Source organism: Xenopus tropicalis, chromosome 5 (genome assembly GCF_000004195.4).
Source record: "Xenopus tropicalis strain Nigerian chromosome 5, UCB_Xtro_10.0, whole genome shotgun sequence".
NCBI lineage: Eukaryota > Metazoa > Chordata > Amphibia > Anura > Pipidae > Xenopus > Xenopus tropicalis.
In genome coordinates, this window is record NC_030681.2 from 19,763,571 (window position 1) to 19,776,089 (window position 12,519).

Consider the following 12,519-nt stretch of genomic DNA (forward strand, 5'->3'; position numbering starts at 1 on the left):
CAATCACTTTTTCACACAGGGCCATGTAGATTTGGAGTTTTTTTTCTCCCTTAATAACGTAAACCTTCATTTAAAAACTGCATTTTGTGTTCAATTATGTTATCTTTGACTAATATTTAATGGTTTTTGATGAGCAGAAACATTTAAGTGTGACAAACATGCAAAAGAATAAGAAATCAGGAAGGGGGCAAATAGTTTTTCACACCACTGTGTATATATATATATATATATATGAGGGCTCAGATCAGCTGACAGAAGTCTGTAACAGGCAGAAGGGTTATGTACCCTAATGTGTATGTGTGCCCTTGGTTTGTGCGAGAGCACAGCGCAGTATACCAGCCAAGGGAATGGGCCAGTAGCTAGTAATGTTAGTTTGGAAGTGTACCGCACAACTAACCAAGTGTCAAAGTGTGTCAGACTTAACTTTCAAGTATTAAGCATCTCCTTGCCAGCAGTGGACACTGAAGGGAGTGTTGAAAGATCAGTATATAAAAATATCTTTGTTGTTTTCCATTTAGGAATACACTGACTGGCCTGACAATGGTTGGTTTTAGATCATAGATAAAAATGCGGCTCTTAAAATTCCCAGCCGCCGGCCTCTTCCCCCACTTCCTTGAACAAGAACATATGCCCAGTTTTTTTCTGATTATTGGTACAAGTATGGTAGCACACTAATCCTGACCGACATGCATGTACTATGGATTTTGGTTGGTTTTGGGATTGGGCAGGTTTAAAAATTTCATCTACCAATGCACCATGTCAACCTAGAAATGGACTGGCCCACCAGGAGAAATCCCGCTGCTATGGGTCTGTGTGGTAGGTATATTCACGGCAGGCAGAGGTTTGTGAAAAACTGGGGTGGGGGTAGTAGTAGGGGCCTTGGAGGTCAGGTGTTCCAGCAGGCCCTTGTGTGAGTGCCTTATAGGTAATTTAACCAGCTGCAATCAGTCCTGATTCTCCAGTCCTGTGTTCAGGAGTGACCCAGCTTGCTCTCCCTATATCTTAAGAACCTCATTTGGGATAGCAGCGCACAAGTGAATCCTTCCAAAGTGAATCATTCACAAGTGAACTGGAAAAGGAGTTTAACAAGGAGTTAGACAAGAGGAGCAACAGGAGGAACAACTAGGGAAGCAACAGCAGAAGACCGGCCAGCCTCAGTCCATTTGACTCAAGACCCAGTTTACTTGCATAATGTCATTGCTCTTATTAGTTTTATCTTTCATATTTGTGCTTCCAAAGGTAACTTCTTCCTTTAACCCCCCAGCTGACTGTCCCTACTCCATAACAATATCTCCCTCTCTCCTCCATTCTACACACTGCTGCTCTTACAATCTTTATACGTTTTTGAAAAATCTAGCACCTCCAACCAATACCTCACAAAAGCATAATGATTTTAAATCATTCTCGCACCTCCTCTCCCTCTCCTTACTGCTACTACTGGCTGCAGATGATATCTCTCCCAATCCTGGTCCCTGCCGTATACCCATTTCCTATCGCCCACGCAATGCTTCTCCTCTGGTAAAACCCTCACAAACCGCTAACCCGTCTAACCTTATTCACATTCCCACTCTCTCCTCTTCCTATCTCCCCTTCTCTTGTGCCCTTCTCAATACCCGCTCTGTAACTAACAAAGCCGCTTTTGTTCATGATCTGTTTTGCTCCAAGTCTTTTCACCTTTTTGCCATAACAGAGACCTGGCTCTCTCAGAATGATAATGCTATTGAGGCAGCTCTCTCTTATGGCGGCCTTTCATTCTCTCACACTCCCCGCATTACTGGCCGTGGGGGAGGGGTAGGGGTTCTGCTCTCCTCTCATTGCCGGTTTAAACTAATCCCTATACCCCCTACTTTCAGGTTTCCTTCTTTCGAGGTGCATACGGTTCAGCTGTTCCACCCTCTCTCGGTGCGGGTGGCAGTTGTTTACAGACCTCCTTCTTCAAAATCCTTGGCTACTTTTCTCTCTGACTTTGAATCCTGGCTCTCTTTTTTTCTATGCTCTGACACCCCTGCAATCATTTTAGGCGACTTCAATTGCCATATAGATGACCCCTCTCAGCCCTGGCCCTCTCGATTTCTCCATCTAACCTCCTCCTTTGATCTCCGGCAATGGACTAATACAGCTACCCATAAGAATGGTCATTTTCTAGATCTGGTCTTTTCTAAAAATCTAGATCTATCTACATTTAACAGTGAGCCTTTTCCTCTTTCAGATCATCATCTTATCTCCTTTTCTATCTCGCACGTGGCTCATTCTCCCTCTAACTCTCCGCCTAAAACCCTGATTCGCAACACGCGAATGGTTGATTTAACTGCCCTCTCTAACACTCTTAGTTCTAGCCTCTCCTCCTCCTGTGCTTCCTCTGATCCTGAGTTACTGGTAAATACCTACAACTCAATTTTATCATCTGCAATTAACACCCATGCCCCCCTGCAGCCCCAACGCAGTCGTGCCCGCAATCCCCGTCCCTGGCTTAACCCTCAGACGCGATTTCTGCGCTCCTGTGCGCGATCTGCTGAGCGCATTTGGAGGAAATCACGCGTTAAAGCTGACTTCCTCCACTATAAATTTCTTATGGTGTGCCTCAATACTGCCCTATCCCAGGCCAAGCAAGTATACTATAACACACTTATAAATAATAATAAATCAAACCCGCGGCGCTTATTCTCCATATTTAACGCGTTACTTCATCCCTCACCTAATGAATCAATCGTATCTGAACACCCCCCCCAGGACTTTGCTGACTTCTTTAAAAGCAAAGTCGATTCTATCCACAATCAATTTTCCCAACCCTCAGATACCGGTAATCTCAACCTTCCTAAATCTCCTCTCTCCGTATTCAGCTCCTTCAGTCTCGTAACAGAGTCTGAAGTTTCTCAGCTTCTCCGTTCCTCTCCGCCTACTACCTGCTCGCTGGATCCTATGCCCTCGTCCCTACTAAAACAGTGTGCCCCTGCCCTTACTCCAGCTCTTACCCACATATTCAATTCCTCTCTGGCACTTTTCCCTCTCTCTTCAAACAAGCATGTGTCAAACCCATTCTTAAAAAGGCTACACTGGACCCATCCTGCCTTTATAACTACCATCCTGTGTCTCTCCTGCCCCTAGCCTCTAAACTCCTGGAACATCTTGTCTTTTCTCGTGTCACTAACTTCCTCTGCACCCATAATCTGCTGGACCCTATGCAGTCTGGTTTTCGGCCTGCGCACTCCACTGAGACAGCCTTATGTAGAGTGGCAAATGATCTCCAGACTGCCAAGGCCAAAGGACGCTACTCGGTTCTCATTCTCCTAGACCTTTCCTCTGCTTTTGATACTGTTGACCATTCTATCCTTATGCAAATTCTCCATTCTCTGGGTATCCGGGATCAGGCTGCATCCTGGTTCTCTTCCTATCTCTCTAACCGCTCCTTCTCTGTCGCTCTTACTAACAAATCCTCTACCCCGGTTCCGCTTAGTGTGGGGGTGCCTCAGGGCTCTGTGCTTGGTCCCCTGCTGTTCTCCCTGTACACTCTCTCTCTAGGAGACCTTATTTCTTCTTTTGGTCTTAAATACCACCTATATGCAGATGACATCCAGATATATTTAGACCCCCCTGCACTAACTGCTGATGTCCAAACCCAGATTGGTAACTGCCTCCTGGCTATCTCCTCCTGGATGAACCGACGCCAGTTCAAACTTAACCTAGCTAAAACAGAGCTCATGGTCTTCCCGCCCAAACCTGGCCCTTCTCCTCCTTTCACCATTACTATTGATGGCATGACCATCAACCCTGTAAATTCTGCACGCTGCCTTGGGGTTATCTTTGACCAGTCTCTCTCCTTCTCTAACCATATTAATAACACTGCCAAAACCTGCCGCTTTTTCCTCCGCAATATTGCCAAGATACGCCTCTTTCTTTTACAAGCAACAGCTAAAACACTAATCTATGCCCTTATCCTTTCCCGCTTAGATTACTGCAATCTCCTACTAACCGGCCTCCCAGACTCCCACCTCTCTCCCCTGCAATCAATCTTAAACTCTGCTGCCAGGATCCTCCTGCTCTCTCCTAAGAGGGATCCTGCTCAGCCTCAACTAAGCTCACTAGCATGGCTGCCTGTCAAGCAAAGGATAGCTTACAAAATCCTTCTGCTGACATTCAAAGCCCTTCACTCCTCTGCTCCTCACTACATTTCTTCACTGGTCTCCCTACATGTTCCTGGTCGTCTCCTCCGCTCCTCTCAGAGCCTCCTTCTCTTTACACCATCCACACCCACTGCGCTCTCTCGTCTTAAACCTTTCTATCTCGCTGCTCCTTACCTCTGGAACTCTATCCCTGAATCCCTTCGTAGGGAAAACTCACCCACTCTCTTTAAGAAAAAGCTCAGCTGTACCTTCTGGAGCACTAAGACATTATTTTGCCCAGTCCTGCGCTTAAGGGCAAATGCCCATACCTGATGCACTCTTACCTTCCAATTGTGCCTGTATGTTACCCAACCACTTAGATTGTAAGCTCTATGGGGCAGGGACCTCCTTCCTACTGTGTCTCATACCACATGGCACATATATATATATATATACATATATGTATTTATTTATTATATCACTTGTCCTCCCTGTGTGTAATTTTGTATTCTGTAAGACTGTACAGCGCTGCGTACCCTTGTGGCGCTTTATAAATAAAGTTATACATACATACATACAGTCTGTATGTGGCCACCTTTACTCGCCCCAGCTTGGTGCAAGTTACTAGAGGTGCAAAAGGCTGTGAAATTGAAATTTCAGCTCAGCTCTTCCAGTGCTGCCCATCTCTGCCCTCTGCACCAGGTTAAAGTGACGCAAAATGACCCTTGTCCTGAATGCAATATGAATAAACCCTTAAACTTATATTGTTAAAAATCAATAGCCAGGGGAGTAAATACAGAGGCAGCAGACCCTGTGGTTGCAGGGGGGGGGCAGGAGTGTAGAGGCCCAGTAAGGCCTTAATTAATGAGCAATTTCAATAAATCTTGGTAGAACAGGTCAACTCACCAATGTTTTGGGACCCTAAATTAAATCTGTAATGGGCCCAGTAACATTTTGTTACACCACTGTCAATATCAATAAATTAAAAAACCTTAATAATTGTCCATGTGTGTGTGTTTTACAAGCCAACACAAGTTACCCCACCAGTGCACACAGAATATGTTGTGTATATGACATAATGCAATACTTGTTCAGACACATTCCCCATTCTGAACATGCAGATTTTTTTTTAAAAAGTGCCCAGAAAGATAATTATTGCTCAAACGGCCTGCAGGAAACTCAAGGGCTGCCAACTGGATGCAGGCAGGGCTGTGACCCTTCAAGGAATTTTTATGGTCCCCCCAGCCTGTTCAAGAGATCCACAGGCTACTTTTTCTGCTGATCATTTTGCTATAATCTATAATTGTCCCACTACATGGAAAAGGATAACCGGTGCTGACAGTGTGTGCCGCAACTCATTCTGATATATATTATTATACAAGCAGCAGCCCAGTGTGCGGCTGGCCAATAAAGCAACGCATACAGTAAATATCTATTCTTCTTATAAGTAAAGCTGGTTTTCTGCCATTGTCTGTTTGATAGATGATCACAGCACATTTGTTCGGGTTGAAATGTGAGCGGCTTTGATGCCTCGGGCCTGCCCTGAGCCTGACAATTAACACAATGACCCAAGAAACACCTGCAATTCTTAACTGCATATTTTACTTATTGAAGTGTCAGGAATTTAAATGAAGGTTTGTCCTTGTGTCATGCCACAAACCCTGTCATAAACTGAAAGACTCCCCTGTCTCCTTTAATAACAAAACCTATCTCTGAATTTAAAAAAAAATATTATTACTAAGCACTTGTGTTAAAGTACATGGTGCATTGAATGGTCGCTAAAGATATTCCTCAACTCACACCACCCCAGGTAATACAGTTGTGATTTATTTTACCTTTCCTGTTCCTTGAGATTTAAAGCTGGGCTACCTTTTACCTATACAGGTATAGGATCTGTTATCTGGAATCCTGTTATACAGAAAATTCTGAAATATGGAACTCCATCCTAAACATCCTTTTTCTCTGTAATAATAAAACAGCACCTGTACTTGATCCCAACTAAGATATAATTACCCCTTATTGGGGGCAGAACAGCCCTATTGGGTTTATTTCATGGTTAAATGATTCCCTTTTCTCTGTAATAATAAAACAGTACCTGTACTTGATCCCAACTAAGATATAATTACCCCTTATTGGGGGCAGAACAGCCCTATTGGGTTTATTTCATGGTTAAATGATTCCCTTTTCTCTGTAATAATAAAACAGTACCTGTACTTGATCCCAACTAAGATATAATTACCCCTTATTGGGGGCAGAACAGCCCTATTGGGTTTATTTAATGGTTAAATGATTCCCTTTTCTCTGTAATAATAAAACAGTACCTGTACTTGATCCCAACTAAGATACAATTAATTCTTATTGGGGGCAAAACAATCCTATTGGGTTTATTTAATGTTACAATGTTTTTTAGTAGAAGCCCTTTACACAGGAAAACACAGATCCCGAACATTCTGGATACCTGTAATTCCCATACTTGTAATTAACAAATTAGTGTAATGTGAGTAACATTACTAAGATCTGGGAATTTATATTTATACATGGATTTTAGCAATTTACAGTATTAATTGTAGGTGTTAGATTTATGTCTTTTTATGACATGGAAAACAAAATTGCCTGGGTCATCGCCCTGCTGGGGCCAATTAAAATTCCAATTATAGCAGCCAAAGACTTTTCACGCCTCTTATCTATATGACAATCCAGAACACTTTCTCGGATGCTACAGGATTACCTGTTTAGATAGTAGATGAGATTGAAAAAAGACACAATTCCGTCAAGTTCGACCCTTTATCCAAGTAAAACCTGCCTAACTGCTAACTGATCCAGAGGAAGCAAACTCTATCTGAAGAGTGATAAAGATTTTCCTGTATATGGTTTAGGATTTGCCCAAAATTTTTTTGCCAATTGGCTGACTTAAAAACTTGTGGCTTTGGTGCATCCCTAATATTTACCCTCAAACTTCCTTGGAGAATTGTGCTTACTACAAGGGAATACCTATACTGACATAGATTAATGGCCGACCGTGACCCAATGATGTAATTACAAACTTTGTGTGAGATTCTTTTATTATAAAATATGTGGGGGCAGTCAGATATACCACAAGTAACTCTTGGTTGGAAAGAACACAGGATATTGGCCAAATTCTATCTGGGGTATTTCTGTCATGTGTCAGTGCAGTTACAGATATTTGTTTATCAGATTATAACATAGGAACTGATTCTTTATGTGAGATAAATAATAAGATCCAATAACAAATTATAGCATAGGTGCTTAAGGTGGCCATACACATTCAGATCCACTCGCTTTGCAATGTTGCCAAGCGAGTGGATCTTCTCCCAATATCCCCCACCTACGGGTGGGCGGTATTGGGCGAATCCAGGCTAATTCGGTCATTTGGCCCTGGGGCCAAACGATCGAATTAGAATGATGGGTATAGACGAAGACGGTTCAGGGACTGCATCAACGAGCCGATGTGGTCCCTGATGTTTTGGTTGCAGCAAGTAGCAATCACTGTGAATTTAACAGCCCCCAGGACCACGACCCAGGTAGCCAGTAGTGCAGCTTGGTGTTATTGTGGATGTGACCAGTGGTGCACTCATGGAGTATTCCAGGCATAACAGAAGAAAATCCCAAGTTTTTTTACCCCATCTACATAGAGAGCCCATAAAAGTACACCAATATAGATATACCCCTGCACTTCCCCTGAACTAGTCAGCAATATTAAATGTTATTATTACTGCAGTTCTTATAAAATGGCCGTGTGGTCCATATGACAACAGAGAGGTCACGTGTTTGGACAGTGGCTGCCAAGTCAGGAAGGGGCAATTGGATTGTTTGTCCGTAATGTCCCAGAAGCCTGGTCCCTGACACTTTTTTTATATTTCCTACATCTAAAGTAGAGACATGCGAGGAGGGCATGGATATTCAATACAACAAAGGTACCAAGCTACCAGGCATCAGCTGTTGTTAAACTATAATTGTTTCTGCGGGTTGGACAGTACTCACCTTTGTAATTTTTTTCCCTCCTCTTTATATTTGCCCCATCCATCCTGAATTGGCATTGGCTTCATCTTCAATGTCCAACTTAAGGTGATTTTAGAACCGCAGGTGCAATGTAGAAAGTGCAAAATCTGGCATCTTACAGCAGCCTGATAAGCGTGTGGTCCTTTTTTTGGATATGCACAATATGTTTTTATAGAGATTCAAAAAATAAAGATGAAGATTTTTTAAAAACAGCAGTGTTGGATTGCTCCATACAAATCTCTTTATCGTTCGGGACTTTGGCCATCTGGGTTCCGGTAAGTGCTCCCGTGATATCAAATATCTTACAGCAGCCCAACTGGCATTGGCCAGAGGCTACAGGTGGCCAGCCCGGGCCTGACTGCTCTTTGCCAGTGTGGGTGCATGTTGGTAAATTGAAAACAGGTTTCCACATGGTTTCTGCAGAAATGGCATCACTTCCAGCTTTAATAAGAGCATTAGGGTGTGATTCATTTGGCACAAGTAAGTTGTATGTGAATGTGCAAGGTGCTAGGGGCAAGTGCAATTTCTCTTACATCTGTGTGCATTTGCACTGTACTTTTGCACCATAAGGCGCTTGTTTTTATATTTTTACTTATATAGCACTATTTATGGGGGAGTGCTGTACAGCGGAGGGGGGCAGGAGGTCATTAAAATAATAGATAGAAATAAATACAAAGTACAGTTGCACTTGTGTTTTATCTGTTCCATTGCAATTTGTCAGAAGCACCAATACTCCCACCCTGTCTGCTCTGATGAATTTCATGCAACTGGGAGTGTAATTGCACAGGGAACCCTGGGATTACTGCCATTCTGGAGGGGAACTCGGGCTTCCAAGCCAAAGTTTGTTAAAGAGCCCCACACACACCAGAAATGCTTAATACACCTAACACTGTAATCTGTTCCTTATGAATAAATAAATACCATGTTTATATGCTGATAACCAGCTGCAAAACTGTTTTTCTGTTTCTGCATTATTTGAAATCCTGGCAGAGGAGGAGGGTCTAAAATATTGACATTACAAATTGTAACGTCTGCCCTGTCTTTGCCACCTGTGTCCTAAAAGGGTTGGATTGGCCCATTGGGGTACTGGGAAAAATCCCAGTGGGCCCCAAACTTGCTGGGCCCTGCTTCCCGCCCACAAGCCCGCCACCCATATAAAACTTTGGAGAGATAAAAACAAAATTAAAGATGGCCATGCGTTCCATTGTGGTATGATTGCAAAGCAATAACTGCAGTACAAATCATATTCTGTATATTTATTGTTTTGCAGCCATGTAGAAGTCTTCTTTGTCCTAAAAATGGTTTTCTTCGACAGTGATAAATCTTTGCTGATAAATAACCATTGGTTTGCTCCTTTGGCTGCTCGCAGTACCAAAGATGTCAGCGCTGAAAGCCTTCGCCAATGTTAAAGGAATGTAGTCGGAAATGTCAGGCTGGTGCAGGGAACCTCTTTGTCTGTAGAACAATCCTTTAGGGACACTGGCGCTTGAATAAATATTGCTCTTGTAGGAAACAGAACATCATAACATTCATTTCCCCCCCCCCCCAAGATAGAGCCCTCAGATAGAGACATTGCTGCATGGCAGGGGATTACATAAAGGTCCAGAGGGCAGCATTGTGCAGATCAACAGGAAAGCCCGGATCAAGAGGATGAGGATATGAAATAAATGTAAAAGACAAGAGTGTCTTGGAGTGAGATAATGCTAGATACGCTACGTTAGTGAAGATGTTGTATAGGTATAGGACCCATTATCCAGAATGCTTGGGACCAAGGGCATTTTGGACAAGGGGTCTTTCTGTAATTTGGATCTCCATACCTTAAGTCTACTACAAAAATCAATAAAACATTAATTAAACCCAATAGGATTGTTTTGCCTCCCATAAAAATTAATTAAATTGCACCTGGGATCAAGTACAGGTTTAACCATTAAATAAACCCAATAGGGCTGTTCTGCCCCCAATAAGGGGTAATTATATCTTAGTTGGGATCAAGTACAGGTACTGTTTTATTATTACAGAGAAAAGGGAATCATTTAACCATTAAATAAACCCAATAGGGCTGTTCTGCCTCCAATAAGGGGTAATTATATCTTAGTTGGGATCAAGTACAGGTACTGTTTTATTATTACAGAGAGAAGGGAATCATTTAACCATTAAATAAACCCAATAGGGCTGTTCTGCCTCCAATAAGGGGTAATTATATCTTAGTTGGGATCAATTACAAGGTACTGTTTTATCATTACAGAGAAAAGGGAATCATTTAACCATTAAATAAACCCAATACGGCTGTTCTGCCCCCCAATAAGGGTTAATTATATCTTAGTTGGGATCAATTACAAGGTACTGTTTTATCATTACAGAGAAAAAGGAAATCAGTTTTAAAAAATCTAAAATATTTGATTACAATTGGGTCTATGGGAGAAGGGCTTTCCATAATATAGAGTTATCTAGATAACGGGTTTCTGGATAATGGATCCCATACCCATAGTGAGATAAAGCAGCATAGTGGTGTGGTGCAGGAGGTGGAAGCAGGACCAAAACTAGGGCAGGTAGAAAAGGCACCTGCCTAGGGCACAACAATGAGGGGGCAATCAGCCCCCCCAAGCGACGATGACTCCCCTCATGGGGCCCATCAGGAAACTGGGGCTAAACCATTTTCAGAGGCCCATTTATTTCTAAATATTAGTGGTGTCTCTGCCAGGAAGTGTGGTGTAAACCTTGCCAAACCTTGCCATGACTGGGCTTGGAGCATTGTGCTATGCTCAGGGCAGGGCAGGGGGAGGAACAAATACTGAGGCACATAAAATGGGTATCAACCAAGTGGGATAGAAGATGAGGGACTTTATGTATTATGAAGAATGATTTATGGAGTGCTGCCTGGGCACTGTACTTGTTTTTGTATTTGAAACCTGCCTTCAGTGTAGCTCTGGCTTATAATCAGACTTTCTTGTTGCCCTCGCCATTTTATCATATTTTGCTGTGAAGCAGGGGCCAAAAAATACTCTCCTTTGTCAGGCTGATATACAGATGTATTTATGAACCCCTTCACTAATCTAGAAACTTCAGAACCAGATCTTCAATTGTCTTCTTGCTCCCTCGTCCTGGATGAACCATACTGAATAAACACTAAAGTGATCCCTTTTCCACCCAGACTTGGCCCTTACTCCCAGTAATGTAAATCGCTGATGGGAAAACATAAATAGCTATTGATTCGGCACGCACCAACTCTTTCTTTCATGGTGCTCTGCTCCCACGCTAGCAATACTTACTGGCTGCAATGATGCTGAACGAAGAAATATTAGGGTTGATTCACTAAAGTGCGGAATGCGTTATCGCATGCTTTTTTACATTAAAATTGACGCAAAAAATAACGCTTGATTCGCTAAAGTATTATCGCATGCATTAAGATGCATATCGCATGCGTTATTTACCTTGCATTTCCTTAATTCTCGCATAGAAATAATACTAACACATGATTCACAAACACAAAAGAAGCGTTAAACACGCTAAATATCGCATTAGTCTGTGCGAAAATTAACACCTACTTGGGGCAGGCGGTACTTAAGGAAAATTGTGGTTTGTGAGCTTTTGGCAACACAATATGGACTTTGCAGTGGGATTTATTCAAGTCTGTGTTGGCCCATACTAAACGGCATCTGCTTTAGAGTGGGGCCCAAATTAGCATTTGCTTTTTGTTGACAGTGGGTGCAAGTTGGGGTTTGTGGCTTTTAGTGAGGATGGTGTCGATAATGACATTAGCATCAGATTTCCGTAGTTCAAGTCAGTCGCATCCATCTATCTACACAATCACCAGGTCTAGAACGGTCAGAATTTACAAGACTCCTTAGCATCCATGTATGCAATTGCAGCTCAATAGGGCATGCTGAACAGGCTCTTGTGTTCAGAAATGAGCCCATTGAGTTGAAAGGAGCTAAGAATCTTGCTGATGTCATAGTAACATTTAAAGCATTAAGGGTAAGAGAAGGCTATCTATGAACCATGGAAGAGTCATGGCACCATGCATTATTTACAATAGAAAACTGCACAAAGAATTTCCAGAGTGAGTGAGTCTGTGTCCCACAGAAGTTAAAAAAAATAAGATTAATGAGAGGCAGTGGATCAGGGATCTACCAAAGTTTATCAACTGCACAGCATGCTGGGCTCATCAGTGGTCTGGGTGTTTATTCATCTACCAAGGGACATTAGCCATTAACATTAGTGTTTTTGGGGATGGGTGTGTCAAAAAAGGGCATGCGACAAAAGGAGAAAGACACAGGCGTTTCGCAAATTTTTTGCTGTTTTGTGAATTTGCTTGCCGTTTTCGTGAATTTTATGGTGAAGCGAAACAGGACAGATTCGCTCATCACTAATTACCATAGATTTACAATGAATTAAACAG